Raw genomic sequence first — 15,891 nt, 5'->3', positions numbered from 1 at the left:
TTATTTATATTATTTTATATGAAAATTTAAAAAATTATAATAATTAATTAAGATTAACCGAAAAGAGTTGTGAATACAAATGAGATGTAATTAATTTTTATATAATTATCCTCTATTTAAAATAATATTATAAAAAGACTTAATATATATCACATGTCATTAATTATTTTTATAAGCTGATTTCGAACTTAATAAAATTAGAGTAGATCATGTAATTATTTTGTTAGAGATTTTAAATATCATGTTTTTATTACTTGAAATTAGCATTCAAGACTAACATTACCAGATATATAATTCGACGAAGGAGGACGTATAATACGATTTGCGTTTACTCACTCATTTACTTTTTATAAGCTAGATATATGTCATTAATTTATTTTATAAGCTATGATATATTATTACTTTTTATTTATACAAGGGAATAGAAGGTTTTGAATATTTTCTATTTAGAGAATCACGTCATATATCATTAGTCCATTATGCTCTTTATTATGATATATTATTATTTGGTTAAAGATGTTGAACCTGTGCAACATGTGCAACAGAAGATATAAATATTAGTAACTATAAAAATTATAACTAGTTGAATTTATTTATAATAATAATAATAATAATGTCAAGTAAAAATTTTAGATGTACAAATCTTGCATATGGCCTTGTAAACAACTAGAATCTAACATAAAAAAAAGATTTGTTATTTTTTTTTTTAAGAAATATTCCCTCTCGGCCCATTGGGTTGGGCCCTAGTAGAGCTAAGGCCCCTCTTGGATTAGACCCTCATCTCATATAGCCCAACAATCGGTAAAAGGACTCAACCCACAATTCCTGTTAGTAGAAAGGGAACACATCGCACAGGAAATAGGTCAAAAGAGACAAATGGGATGTGATGACCATAATACTAACCTACCATGATTAGCATTAAAGGATCCATGCCTGCAATTAAATGGAAGACATGAGCAGCCCTCTATTCTCTGATGATGGGAGCTAAAACTGACCGCACCTATTACCAACCATCGAGACACCACCTGGGAAGTCATGCCTCATTAATGACGCCACTTCAAGGCCCAAGCCACATTAATGGCATTACCATAGGTGCCACGTCAAATTAAAGGCTAAGACTGGAGCAACTGTGAGCGTGACACAAACTCCTGACACTGAGTTCAGGAATGTTCTCTCATAACCTTGTATAAAGGTCATGCCCAAGTACAAATAACTCTCTTTGAACTCTACAATTTCCTGCATTTTACACAAAAAATCTACTAACTTTGGCATCAAAAGCTCCCCGGACCACTCCCGAGCCCATCCTTGTCTTTGGGATCACAAGTGGAAAACATTCCAGGCCAAGTTGTAGGAACTTAGTCCAGGTATACGAAACACGACATTAACACTTTTATCCTGAGATCCACTTTTTTTTAACAAAGAGCTTATGCGAGCTTTATAAATCATTATTCTATCAATAATTATCTAATGTAAATGATCAAGTCGTTTATAAAGTATATTGAAGCACAAATGTATAGAAGCTTTTTTTTTTTTTTTTTGATAAAAAAAAAATGAAATTTTATTGGTCAACAAGTCTTATAACATCTCAAAAGAAACAATTGACGGAATACATGCTGGAATTTCTTCCAAACCTATGAAATCATTTTAAAGAGATAATGCTTCCCGAGCAAGAATATGAATAGCTTGATTAGTTTCTCTTCTTGTATGAACAACTAACCAAAAAGTATAAGAATTAAGCTAAGTTATGGCATCTTCAATTAACCAACCTGCATGTGACCAGTCTTTGTTATTCATTGAAAGATTATTCACCACTTGTAAGGCATCTCCCTCCAATATTAATGATCGAATGCCCAAATCTTTATAGAAATTTGTAGCAACCATAACAACATAAGATTTAGCCACCCGAAGACTTGCATATAGACTTCTGGGAGCACTCAGATAACTTATCACCTGGCCTTGTCCATCTCGAATGATCACTCCTATGCCAATCTTGCATTTCTCCTTACTGACCGCAGTATCCCAATTAGCTTTGTAACACTTATCTGGAGGCTTAGTCCATTTATGATGGATCTATCTAATATTCTGTTGATGAGGCTTTTTGTGTTTTTGTACATTTTTAAAAGCTAGCTAATCTTTCTTTACTTTGTTGATGATGGAATTAGGATATTTGAACTATTTTCCATGGATAAAATCATTTCTTTTGAACTATATCAACCTTACTGCTATTGTTGTTTCCTCTAGTTCATCTTAGTGGAGAGTACTACAAAGTTTGCTCAAAATGTCCAGAAAAAAATTTACTTTGACAAACCATCAATTGAATTTTCTTGCTGCCTTGACAAGAAACATTTGGAGCTCCTCCACAACTCCAAATGGCATGACCCACTAATTCTGTGTGAATTTTGCATATAGGGCAAAATTCATTCTCCACAATTTTTCTTTTGTAAAGGTTGGAAAGGGTTGGTAGTGCATCTTGGCAAGCTCTCCAAATGAACATCTTGACAGCATTTGAAACTTTCAAACTTCCAGAATGATTTCCAAGCAAATTCTGTGTTCTTATCATCAAAACAACTCCCTTGACATCTAAGTCTAATATCTCTATATAGATGATAGACACTTTTAATAGAAAAAATTACATCCTTTATATAGTGCCACACTAGACCATCCTCTCTTCTCCCAATGCAAAGAAAAATACTTTGAATAAGATCAGCATCTTGAGAGGAAAAGTGGGTGTTCAACTTTCTCATATTTCATCTGTTCAGATCAATTTCAATCAGGTCAGAAACCTTAGCATCTTCATTTGCATTTAGCCTCAGTGACTGAATCATCAAAGAATGGGGCTTAGGAATTCACTTGTCTTTCCATATTCTGACTTGTCTTCCATCTCCTATCCTCCATATCAGACTCTCTTTAAGAAGTTTTTGTCCTGCAATAATACTCCTCCAAGCATAGGATGGTCTGTTTTCCAAAGTAGCCTCTAGCAAATATTTGTTTGTAAAGTAATTCTATTTTAAAACTTTAGCAGGTAAAAATTTATGATTCTTTAGCATTCTTCAGCTTCGCTTTGCCAACATGGCTAAATTAAAGCTTTCAAAGTCTCGAAACTCCAAACCTCTAGCCTCCTTTGTTAAGCCCATCTGTTCCCATTTTATCCATTGAACTTTTGTATTTTTACCATTTTGTCTCCACCAAAACTTCCTCAACATTTTGTTTAGCTTCTGAGTAATCAAGGCAAATAATTGAAAAATGCATGTGGTGTAGGTTAGAATGGCTTGAAGAACTGCCATTAACAAAATTTCCTTCCTTGCAACAAACGGAAATTTTGTTTACCAGTTGGATATATGAGCCCATGTTCTATCTAATAAAGAATTGAAAGCTCCAAATTTAGATCTCCCTACTACTGCTAGAAATCTCAAGTACTTCTCATAAGTTCTAGTTTATCTCACCACTACTATTTGAACAATTGTATTCTTTATATCTGGTGGAATGTTCCTACTGAAAAAAATAGAAGTCTTTTCCTTATTTAGCATCTACCTAGAAGCCCTCTTATATTGTTTCAAAATATATAAGACTCTATTCCATTCTAAAGAATTTGCTTTGCAGAATAAAAGGCTATCATCAACAAAGAAAATATGATTAATAGTGATTAGAGATCTTCCAATAGGCAAACCTAATATGCCACCAATATGCTCAGCTTGGTTCAGTAATGAAGTCAGAGGCTCAGCACACATAATAAAGAGGTATGGTGAAAGGGAGTCTCACTGTCTTAAACCCCTTGAAGGTGAGAAAGGGTCTTGAGTTTCACCATTGATTAGTATGAAATAAGAGACTAAGGAAATGCATTCTATAATAAGATACTTATACATGTGAGCAAATTCTATTTTATTCATAACTGATTCAAGAAATTCCCACTCCACATGATTGTATGCTTTACTCATATCGAGTTTAAGAGCCATATAACACTCATTTCCTTTCTTATTAGTGTTCAATGAATGAAGAGTTTCATAAGCCACAAGAATATTATCAGTTATAAGTCACCCTGGTATGAATGCACTTTGATTTGGAGAGATGATCATAGGCAATACCAGTTTCAATCTGTTGGCAATTACTTTGGCCACTATCTTATAGAGTACATTGTACAGGCTTATAGGTCTGTACTTTGTGACTCATTTAGGCTCCTTAACTTCTGGAATGAGAGTGATGAAAGTGTCATTAACACTGCTGAGAAAGCCTCCTCCCTTGAGAAAATTTAGCACAAAACTGCATACTTCCTTACCAACATCCTTCCAATGAGTTTGATAGAATTGAGTATAGAACCCATCAGGATTAGGAGAACTTAGGGGAGGCATTTGAAAAATAGCTTCTTTAACTTCTAACTCAAAGAAATAAGATAAAAGGATGCTATTCATATCATTAGTAATTCTAGCATCCATATGGGTTAGGCAGCTGTCAATCTCTATAAGATTTGAAGAATTAAAAAGAGCTTTAAAAGAATCAACAAAAATATCACCTATTTTGGATTGATCTTGGTGTAGCTCTCCATGTTGATCAATGATTTGCTTAGTTGTGTTTGCTTTTCTTCTTTGATTTGCATGCATGTGATAAAAGGAAGTATTTATGTCCCCATGAGCTAACCATTGCTGCTTTGCTCTTTGCATCTACTTGAGCTCCTCTTCTTCTAATAAGGTTTTAATTTCATTTTGCAATTGCTTTATAGTAGTCACTTGTTCATCATCTGCCGAGTCTTGCAAATGTGATATTCTCTCCATTCTATCTCTAATTGCACCTAGGGTTTTCTTATAACAAGATTGGTTCCATTTTTGTAGTGCTTCTTTATAGTACTGAATTTTGCCACATATATCAGGCCTACCTCCAAAACCACCATGGCCTTTCTTCCAAGTATCATTTATAATCTTTGAGCAATCCTTCTTCAAGTTCTAAGAGGCTTCATATCTGAACAAAAAGGTCTTCTTCCTCAAATTCCTTTCCTTTCTTGCAACCACAATAGAAAGAGGATTATGATCAGATTTGACAGCCAGTAACAAAGTACATAGACAATATGAAAACCTTTGGTGCCACTCCAGGTTTGCAATAGCTTTATCCAATTTCTCCTTAGTAAAACCTCTATCCCTTATATTATTAGCCCATGTAAACTTAGGCCCCTTAATATAAATATCACTAAGTGCACAAAACTCTAAGGCCTCACGAAAATTTTCCATTTGTTTGTGTGGTCTTAAAGCTGCTCCCACTTTCTCTAATTGGCATGTTATTTCATTAAAATGCCCTACTCATAGCCATGGAATATTAGTGACTGGCCTAATATGCTTTAGTAGTTTCCAACAAGATTCCCTCTTAGAAGTATCAGGATGCCCATAGAAATCCAGTAAACTTCCATGAAGTTCTTGTTACTGGTTCCTTAACTCCAACATTGATATGCCAAGTAGAAAAATTTATAAGATCTACTTCCAGCTCCTTCCATAAAAGACCCAGCCCACCACTACTTCATTTGCTTTATACTACAAAATAACAATCATAATTCAACCTGACTCTAACTTCCTCCATTATTATTTTATTATATTTGGGTTCCATGAAAAAAACCAACTTGTGAGACTTTTCCTTAGTTAACAAACTAAGAAATTGAACTGTCCGAAAGTTCCCAAGCTCTTGACAATTCCAGCTTAAGAGACTCATTGATACTGGCAGAGCTAGAAACTAGCCTCTGCCATTAAGTTTTTAGTTTGGTCTCCATTAGTAATAATCATCCTTCCTCTCTTGCTACTAGGGCCCTCAGAGCAAGTCTCCATCTCATCATTAAGACTTTATGTGGAAATTGATGACTGCCTTCTTTTACTCCCCTTTTTTTAACATGTAACCTCACCTCTATCCATGTCTTTCTTTTCGCTAGCCCTTATTTTCCATGTAGTATGCCTCTTCATTGAATTATCAACATTAACTGCAGAGGCAAACTCAACATTCTAAGCTGGCTCACTTGGTATGCTATTACTGATGGCATTCAAATCAGACTCCCATATCTATAGCAATTAATCCATGATCCTTATTTTGCACTGGATCTTCCATCTCCTTAATCTGAGCATCGTTACTAAAACTACTTTCCTTAGTAAAGAGTTGACCCTTAGATTGCCGCCCCCCCGCCCCTCCTCCCAAAAAAAAAATTGTGATTTTCCAAGAGATCAGTTGTAGTTTTGGGAGATTCCTGAATAGAAGCCTTTTCCTTAGCTGAATTTGATTTCTTACCAAATGAAATTTGAGAATCTTCCACGTTATCATCTTCAACCTGCTGATCGTCATTCTACGAATTTGAGCAAGACCTACTGTCTGTCCTTTTCTATTTATCATTCACTCTAGGTTTTGTGGTAGTAGCTCTCAACTGGTTATTATCACTTGAATGCATGGATCTTGCATTTGACTCCTTAACACAACCATTACTTCCATGTTTGATTATGTCACACCTAAAACAGGAAATTAGGAGTCTCTCATATTTAAAAGAGATCCACGCGTTGTTTCCATGAAAATTGAGATGTATTCCTCTCATTAAAGGTTTTGAAATGTCAATATCAACCTTAACTTTGAGATAGGGCCCCCAACCAATCCCTTCTCCATCAACATCTATCTCCCCCACTTCACCAGTAGCTTTCCCAATCTGATCTCCAATAACTCGTGACATCCTACCAAAAGGAATATTGTGTAACTGAATCCACATATATTCCTTATTGAACATAATATCATTTAAAGAATATTAGCCATCAAATTTTTTAATATATATAGAAAAGAAATCGATCAAATAACCATGACCTACCTCATTGAACTTTATATAAATCTTGTTGTTTCTAGAACTCTATAAGGAACTGATTGGGCCCTACATCTCTGAATATCACTTGTCCCTAAGGTTTCCAAAAACTCAATATAATAGTCTTGAAAGCATCTCTAGTAATGGCTTTTTCAGAAACTACAAGGCCAATGAGACACAACTTCCCTCACCTTAAAATGGCATCCTCTGCAAACAATTTCACTATCACTTCATTCTATTTCGCTTCTGTGAGTTTGAGATTACCCCACTTATCAATGATCTCCTCGACCATAACTACCAGTTCTGCCGTTGGTGTAATAATAGAAAGAAGAAAAGTAGAAAAAAACCACCTTCTCAGTGAAAAATTAGGAGACACTCCTTATCCAAGGCAAAAATCCTCCTCAGCAAGCGCTAAGACTAGGAGACCTCTCAAAAAGTAAAATGTAAAATTTAATATGAACTATATAACAAATTAATATTTGAGTAAACCACAAGACAAAATACAAGAAATGTTTGTACAAACATTTCTTGTATTTTCACTTGAAATAGTTGCACATCCACGCAATAAGAAAATAAATTGAATTAGCAGATAAAATAGTATACATATATATATAAGTAAGTTAATATATTATGAAATATTATATAATAAATATTTGTTTAAAAGTATCCCAATGTTAGCATCTTATCTATTAGCATTTTATGTAATGTGATAGATCAAGCCACACGGTTTATCATGACATATATATAAGTACTTTGATAAAGGTTTAGATTCAATATTTGTAGAAAATTTGTCGGATGTAAAAATATTCCTCAGTCAACGATTCGAAATGTCTTCTTAAGTCTTAACTTCGAATTTTTTTAATTTCTTCTAAAAATGAATAAATATTTATATGAATCCCTCGAAAAAACTAAATAACAGTCTTTGTCAAGTTCTGATCTAAGAACTGCAGTAGTAATTAACTCTGTAATAAGTATATTAATATTTATACCTTGTCTATCCACCAATCTATAATATAAATCTATCTATTATATATATATAATGTTAACAATCAAGATCCTCTTTAATTTCACAATACAATTTAATGATTTTATAAAAAGTAATGATTTTTACAATAGACTCAAATTAATGTCGATCAGCATAGGTCTTTCGTAAAAGAGTAGCATCCATCATTAGAATAATTATTATAAAAATTTAACTTTTTACTCGTATGTTTAATTTTTATTTTTACAAAAAAAAAAAAAAAAAAAAAAAACATTTGCAAGATTTGTACACCTAAGACTTAGTACTATACAAATCCAAGTCCCATGTACCAACACTACAACAAATTTCGGTTTTTTCCACAAGGCAATTTGGTGGCCATATCTGGGGGTTATGTGAGAAAAACAGCTTTTCCCACCAATTCCGTTCGTGACTCGTTGGTGGCATATAATTCATGAGCACTAACCTTTTCACATGAATTCATTAAGTGGTGGGAAAAAATCACTTTTTGTCACGACAGCTCGGGGTGGAGAAACCTGTTTCCCTTCGTGGCAAATTGCCTTGCTACCTTGTCCTTTGTGGTGAGAGGAACATCACTTGTCACCACAGCCGCAGTCCGAAAAACCTCTATAGCCATGAATTTCACCGTCACTCGTCTACTCGTATAAAAGTTTTAGCCACTGACTTCATCGTGAGTATAAGTCGTTTCGGATTAGGTGATATAGTGATAAATAATATTTACTTACCAGCGTCCTTGTCAAAAGAAGGAATTCCTCGAAAATCCTTCCATTGCAAATAAGTATTTGTCATGAAATGTATCATTGCTAATAAGTCTTCCCCTCCATTTAAGATACTGGGTAAAGTTCTATAATCCATGAACTTGTGCCGTGACAAAAGTATAGTGCATCAGTGCGTTTGTGGTGGCTTATCTTGTTATTTCCATGAGTAACATTAGTCGGAAAAACATGGTAGTTACGTGGGAATTAAGAAATTTCCACCAAATGATGCCGTGAGAATGTGGTGGCATATAATTCATGAACAATAACAGTTTATCACAAAACCTGCATTTGGTGGGTAAAAGTTATGTTTTTACCACGAAGAATATGATCGGAAATAGAAATTGGAATCCATTTGTTACTCCATTTAGCACCAATCATTTATGGTGACAATAGGCTATATGGTATAATTTTCCCTGGTGGCTATTAGTGAATTCGGATGGTTTCACTCGTGGATACAATTTCAATAGTCATCAGTCCAATAATTACGGTTGTTGCAGAAAATGGAATTTTGCCATGACAACCTTCGTGCTGTCTATCTTAATTGGGAGTCCATATAGCTCCTCTATTTTTTTCCCCACCATTCCATTTCTTGGGCAGTAGATTTTGTACCACGAATCTAAGCATGCAAATTAAATATATATTGGCACAACAAGTGTTTCCTTTATACACTGCCACCTTACCTCACATTTTTGTTTCTTAACAATGATCATTGCAAAAAAGAATAGAATTCACAGTCATTGACACAAAGAATTATCATTTGACACTGGGTAAATCAGTGTAAAATCCATTCCAACAGTAGTGCATCCAAATATCTGCTCAATTTCAAAACCAATCACACAAAACCCCACCAATCTGGACAACCCTAATTATAATTAATAACCTGTTAAGCAAAAATCATATCCATACCATAAAGAAGCAATAATCTACCAACATCCATAGAAATAGCATTTAATAACCAAATTTGCCAACATATATATTAAACTGCTAATTACATTCCTTTCCACGTACAACAAGGGAAAGACAGAATTCATGTTACATATAGCAGGTGATAACACAACTCTCTCCAGCAGCATCTATTGTGAACATGAAGAATGTCCATCTAGACAGCTTGTGTAGTGTGGGTATGATGATGTTGCTGACATCTTTCTCCACAACAATCTGAAATCCTGATGAACACAAAAACAGGTTGCTAAATGTTACCTTAACATTTAGCAAAAAGTTAAGTGTAAAACTAAGAGAATACTTCTTACTATATGACATGGCATGGGGTGGGAATGTACTATACTAATCGTTGATAATACCCTTGGGTTTATTTTTAAATACAGATACTCAAGCCCTTATAGCATATACAGATTTATTAATTATAATTAGCTGTATGAATGCAATTCGTGCGTGTATGGAAAATTAAATATTGGAGACTCAATTGGCACATACAAAAGACCATCATTCAATGAGCATGTACACCTACCATTAGAATTAAGCTATTGTGTTCCTGCATGCATATTCTACAAGTTGTCATAGCTATAGCAGGTCTGCCATTCACATGCTTGCAATACATTAATACATGCTTAAATATATCCGTTATTTAAGAACAGCCCAATTGCTATTCGGAATTGGGCTAGTGTTGCAAGAAAACAACCGACCCATATTTATACCCAGAAACATCATCTTCCATAGCAATGGTAGATTACAGAGTATCTTGAATCTCCCATATGAGAGTATGGTTAGATACACATCATCACATGACCCACAATCTGTTGTAACAATTTACCCCTTCAACCAATATACATATGTCAAATATCCCCTCCTCTAATTTATGAGAGAGACTCATTTAAATGCACAATCCAATATCAAACTTAAAAAATTCATATGCTGAAAACTACGAAAACAAAATAATTTAAAGCTACATTATTTTCGCACTATCCATCAAGTGTTGGTCAATCAGCAATACCAGATATACATGCCACTTTATTATCCACACATAGATGATTACGGTAGTCCATTTTACTACCGTTTCCTTATACATCCGAAATAGTTAGATAAGAGAGGGTTTCCTTATCTTATCTAACTACTTAGGTGTGAATATTTAACTATAGCATATAAACTAACAACTTGGGCTGTTAAACCAAACCTCAAACAGATTACTGGGTGCTTTCGATGGATATTAGTGAGAAAATTTCCACTAAGTGTGTAGAAATATAGAGTCCTAAACATACCCAAATTACAGCCCAGCTAATTACCTCCCGCTCTGAAAATGTATATCATCAGATGAGCAAACCCTGCATCTACTTTCCACGATGGACATTATGACTGAAAGCTGGACAGTACTCTTCTAACCTGCAATTTTGAAAACACTTAAATCAGCCTTCTGATTTGGAGTTTTTCTGTCAATTTAATCAAATCTGACCCAAGCATAAGATCATATCTTTACTATATGAGAGAGAGAGAACTTACCCTCTCATAACAACAACATAGCTACAACTCAAAAAGTAATACCCTTCAGCTTTACATTTCCTGCACTATTAATAGATATGCACCCTAACTATAATACTAAAGTACCAAAATACATATAATTAACTATAGTCTTTGGCCATTGGATTGTTACAAATGTTATAAACAACACACAAAAAATAGAGTCTCACAAAATATTTCCAATGGCCAAAAATCCTGGAATATCAAGTGAGATGCCTAAGCATCTCGCTGAGTCTCTCCATGAGACTCACTACCATAAAGTTGCTGATCAGTGCTCCTATAGCTCATTAAGACCTTCTCATGCTCAGAAAAATTCCTTCTCAACTCCGCAATATCGCCCATCATTGCATCGAGTTTGCTCTTATAGATTTCCGCTTCACTTTTGTTCCGTTTATTCTCCTCCGATAGCCGGATAAATGCCCTACTGTTCTTCATTGAAGGAGAGGGGTCTGGAATCACCATGTGCCCTAAGCCTACCGCATAGCCAGGTCTGTTTCCCAAAACTTCTTTGAAGACCGTGTCAGCAGCTTCTTCTACATCGTCTTCAGTATCCTTTTCAGCTAACCTTTCAATCATCAAATTCTGAAAATGTTATCAAAGGAAAATCAGGGGGTTGTTAATGTTACTTTGAAACCTGTTAAAAGATATAAAATTAAATCTAACACTCTTACGTAATTGTGTTCGGTCGCTGCATTGATCCATTTACCCTTCCGTGTTGACCAATGTGTTTCCTTGTAGAATTCTACCATATTAGAAGCTTTCTCCCGCTGAAACACACAAATAAGAGTAACTTTATTGTCTGATATACCCATAATCTGGAAGGTTTTATACCATATGCATATGACAAACCTTTTCCTCAAGTATCCGTATGAAGGATTTTCGGCCACCGGTGTGTTTGACCTTGAGTTTCTGCCTGTTTGAACTGTTCCTTCTGGATTTCTCCTGCATCCGTTTCCACTTTATTAATGCCCCTTTATAAACGACATTATGTCTATATTATTTAACATGTGCGAGAAAAACAGGAATATGAAACCTAATTAAATGGGAGGTGCCTTCAGCTATGTTGCTACAATACTGAACAGAATTTTGCAGACCTTGTTATAAAGGTCTAAATAGAGCAGAAACTTAATGTCCATAAATTATACCTTGAAAGCTGCACTTGCCCACCGTTCACAGAGCTTTTCCCATACAGCTTTCTCCACCTTGTCCGTCCCACCACGTAGGGCCTCTTCATGTGAAGCATATTTTAAATATACTTTGTGTAATGCATAATGATATGTATTATACTTGTCGGCCAAATGTGTCTCAACCATCTCACGATGGTTGTCTCTATTCCAATCTAGAACAAAATCTGCCTGCAATATCAAAGAAGCAAAGCTGTTACATAAAGTAATGCCAAACATGATCCAGCTTGTGGGTTGGATATGTACGAATGCAGCTTATGTTGTTTATCATTAAAAAACAGAGTCCTACCCTAACACGGTCAATCAATTCTTGCTTTTCATCATCAGGTACACAACTCCAACTGGCATGCCTCATGTTGGCATGTACTTTAATGATATCCGTTAGTCGCCCAGTGAATATTGTTGCATTCTCGCAAGATGGCCCTCTATGTCCATCTTGTATAACAAGTGGTATTTTTCCCACTTTTCTCATCCTTTCAAATAGAGTGCCCTTCGCTGGCCCTCTTCCCATTTTCTTAGGGGGTGGATCTACATCAATACAGAAAATTGTTATAACTATTGTCTCATATATATATAGCTACCATTAGTATAGATTGCATTAGGCTACTATTTGATTGTGTATCAATTGAGAAATACTTAGTAAATGCTATAGCTTGGATTATTGCACCGAATGACATACCTCTATTAGTGATTGAATCTCCAACCTGGTGTCCACCCAAAACCTCTATTGCACCCGCTGCTCCTACTAACTGAGTTGAATCATTTGAGTCCGGCTCATCCCGCAACACGGTGCTCGGAGGCAACGTGTCCTGTACTTGACTACTACATAGCTGAACTCTACCATGTCAGACTCGACCCCCCCGAAACTTTATACTTCTCACCATCCTTGACTTTGCTATTGGGTGGATATCAATACTGTTTTTGCTGCATCCAACCAGGAACATATTTACAACATTAAGTACATATTTGCCAAACAAAACAGTATCGACATGTAAAATAATGATAAATAAGCCTCTAATTGTTATGTTTGCCACATTATAGTATTGATTTCCTATCATACTAACATGATATAGCCAGGGGGGAAATATTTGACAAGTTTTTGCTCCAACTTTGACCTCATGCGACAAAGTTTGCCCTCTGTGTTTTATGTAAAAAACACTAAGTAGCAGGCCAGCTGGTTTCACAAAACAAGGCATGTAAGGCTCTTCTAAGTTAGTGGGGTAAGAGACTAACCATTCCCCATGTTACTTTAATATGTCTTCTTGAAGTCTTAACTCTGTGATTGTCATTTTAACAAAATATTCTAACTATCATAGGGCTCAATTTTACCAAACTGAACCTGCCAAAATGTCTTTATCAATAAGAAGTCATTAACCACTTTTTTTTTACTTCTATTTTCATTATTCTACAATTTATAGCTAAATTGTAATACTAACATGATAAAATCATCTGTACCTACCCTATTACTGGTGCTAGTATTGAAGTGGTGTCCTGCTCTTCAACTGTGATGTGCACATAGGTGGATGCTATTATGTGTTAGAAAAGTAAAAAAATTTATCTTTTACTCCACCCAGAAACTACATTGATATGTAAAAACAGGGAACAACCTATTTCACCAACGTTCTGTAAATTCCAGCCAGGTAATACTCAATGTAGGGAACTAAACATGTCCATGTCTATAAAAATATAACTGAGTAGCGCTTACAGCTCAGAAGAGAGTTCAATGCATGCTATGTAATGCATGATGTATTAAGGATGATCACTTTGGGTATCTGGTTTACCACAGCTACTACAATATTGCACAAAACACCCATTGTGTAGCACTGTTCGAAGTATGAAGCTGGTGTAAAAAACAGCATGGTTTTTTGACAAATATAACATGCTTGTGATGTATAGTGCATGAACTTTTTTGATGCAAACCGATATGTAATCAACATATGTTCTTAAATTTAACCTACCACAATTTAGTTGTTGCCTAAGAAGAAGAAAAATCCATGCTTTACATGAACAGGTTTTTGTAAAGTGATATTACACACTAAAAAAACAGAGAACTGTCGAGAATGTATAACCTTTTCATCCATTCAGAAGGAGTTGCACAAATATAATTGTGTAGAGTAGCAATGTGTACCTGACTATTCCTTCCACTTTGGCTTGCCTGGCAGATGTGAAGAGGATAGAGAAGCTGTGGGGTTGTGAATGGATATAGAGGAAATGGCCAGCAGCTCAGAAGGGAGTCTAGGTGAACCCGTGCAGTGAAGGAAAAGGTTGAGAAAAACTCTCAATTTTTTCTCAACTGGAAGTGTTGCTTTACGTGAACTGAGGAACCCAATATGTTATGTATGACTCTACTTCAAACCTCTCAGCTTGCTGTACGATGCCACCAACTCCCCTGCTGTCAATTCCTCATCAATCCACCCTGCAGTTCAGCTTTGCTGTGGACCCCATCACTGGCGCCATTTCCCAGCCAAAAGGCATCATCACAATTAAAATATCCCGCCCTGAATTTTACAATTTTCCCGCTCTGTATTTTGACTTAAATTATCTATGTCCACCACTTTTCTAAGTTTCACCCATTGGGTTATTAATCTGTGTTGGATGCCTTGTAGAATGCTATTTACGTGCACTTGCAAATATCCCTTACTTAAATTGCTATACAGATATTTCAATCTGTATAGTACATTTTGCACTTGTATATGCGCTGGACGCGAGATATTCATGTTAGTGGAAACTATAAATTATTCCCTATAGGTAGGTTGGTGAGTAATAAGTAATTATTGATTTATTCACCAATTCTAGGTAGGAGACTTATAATTTATTCTGCAACTTTTTAATTAATTTTGCTTGCATTCTGATTTTATACTCACTGGAATTTGGTGGTTATTAATTAGGCATAAAAGCCTCTTCTAGAAATATTTGGATCTGGAAATACACCCTCGTTCCCCTCCACAATATATATGCTGACATTGCTATACATATAAATCAATTTCTATATCCTTACATACCATTAAATGAACTACTTTTGAAGAGTAACTAAATATTGCTTGTTAAAGGATATTTAGTGTTATAAAAAATATCCTGGGGATCAATAACTACTTAGCTCTTTACACCACTGCCCTGTTATAGTTATATATTGCGGATGTACTTTGGGTTTAAAGTAGGAGAAACATATTCCAATTGGAACCATGCCTGCTAGTCATGAATGAATCTTGTGCCAGCATAATTGGTAGACATTTCTTTTCTTTCCTGGCCACAAATATAATGCATACTTTGGGCAGAGTATCATAGTTAATAATCATCCACAAGCTAAGCTAGCTTGTGGATGATTATCTGAACCTCACTAACCCTTTATTATACTTAATTAATTCATTATTAATCAATTTGCACCTAGTCAGGAACATATTAGAAGCTGGACTCTGTTTTAGACAATTCAATCATATAGAAACACTTTGCTTCTTCACTTTATGCAAATGTACTTTACTGGTTCATCTACATATAACTTTCACAACCACAGATGCTATATTCTCGAAGGGAGACCCCTCAAAAAAATCAGACTACAATTCTTATCAATTTTATATTCTATTTTCTGGATTGTGCTAACTTAATGATCATGGCATCTCCATCACAAATTTTCCCGCATGCCTGCGAATGGAAAATAAAATTTCACTGATCTTC

Source organism: Carya illinoinensis, chromosome 16 (assembly GCF_018687715.1).
Source record: "Carya illinoinensis cultivar Pawnee chromosome 16, C.illinoinensisPawnee_v1, whole genome shotgun sequence".
In the NCBI taxonomy this organism is placed as follows: domain Eukaryota; kingdom Viridiplantae; phylum Streptophyta; class Magnoliopsida; order Fagales; family Juglandaceae; genus Carya; species Carya illinoinensis.
The sequence above is the reverse complement of the archived record's forward strand: the minus strand, read 5'-3'. Positions refer to the sequence as shown.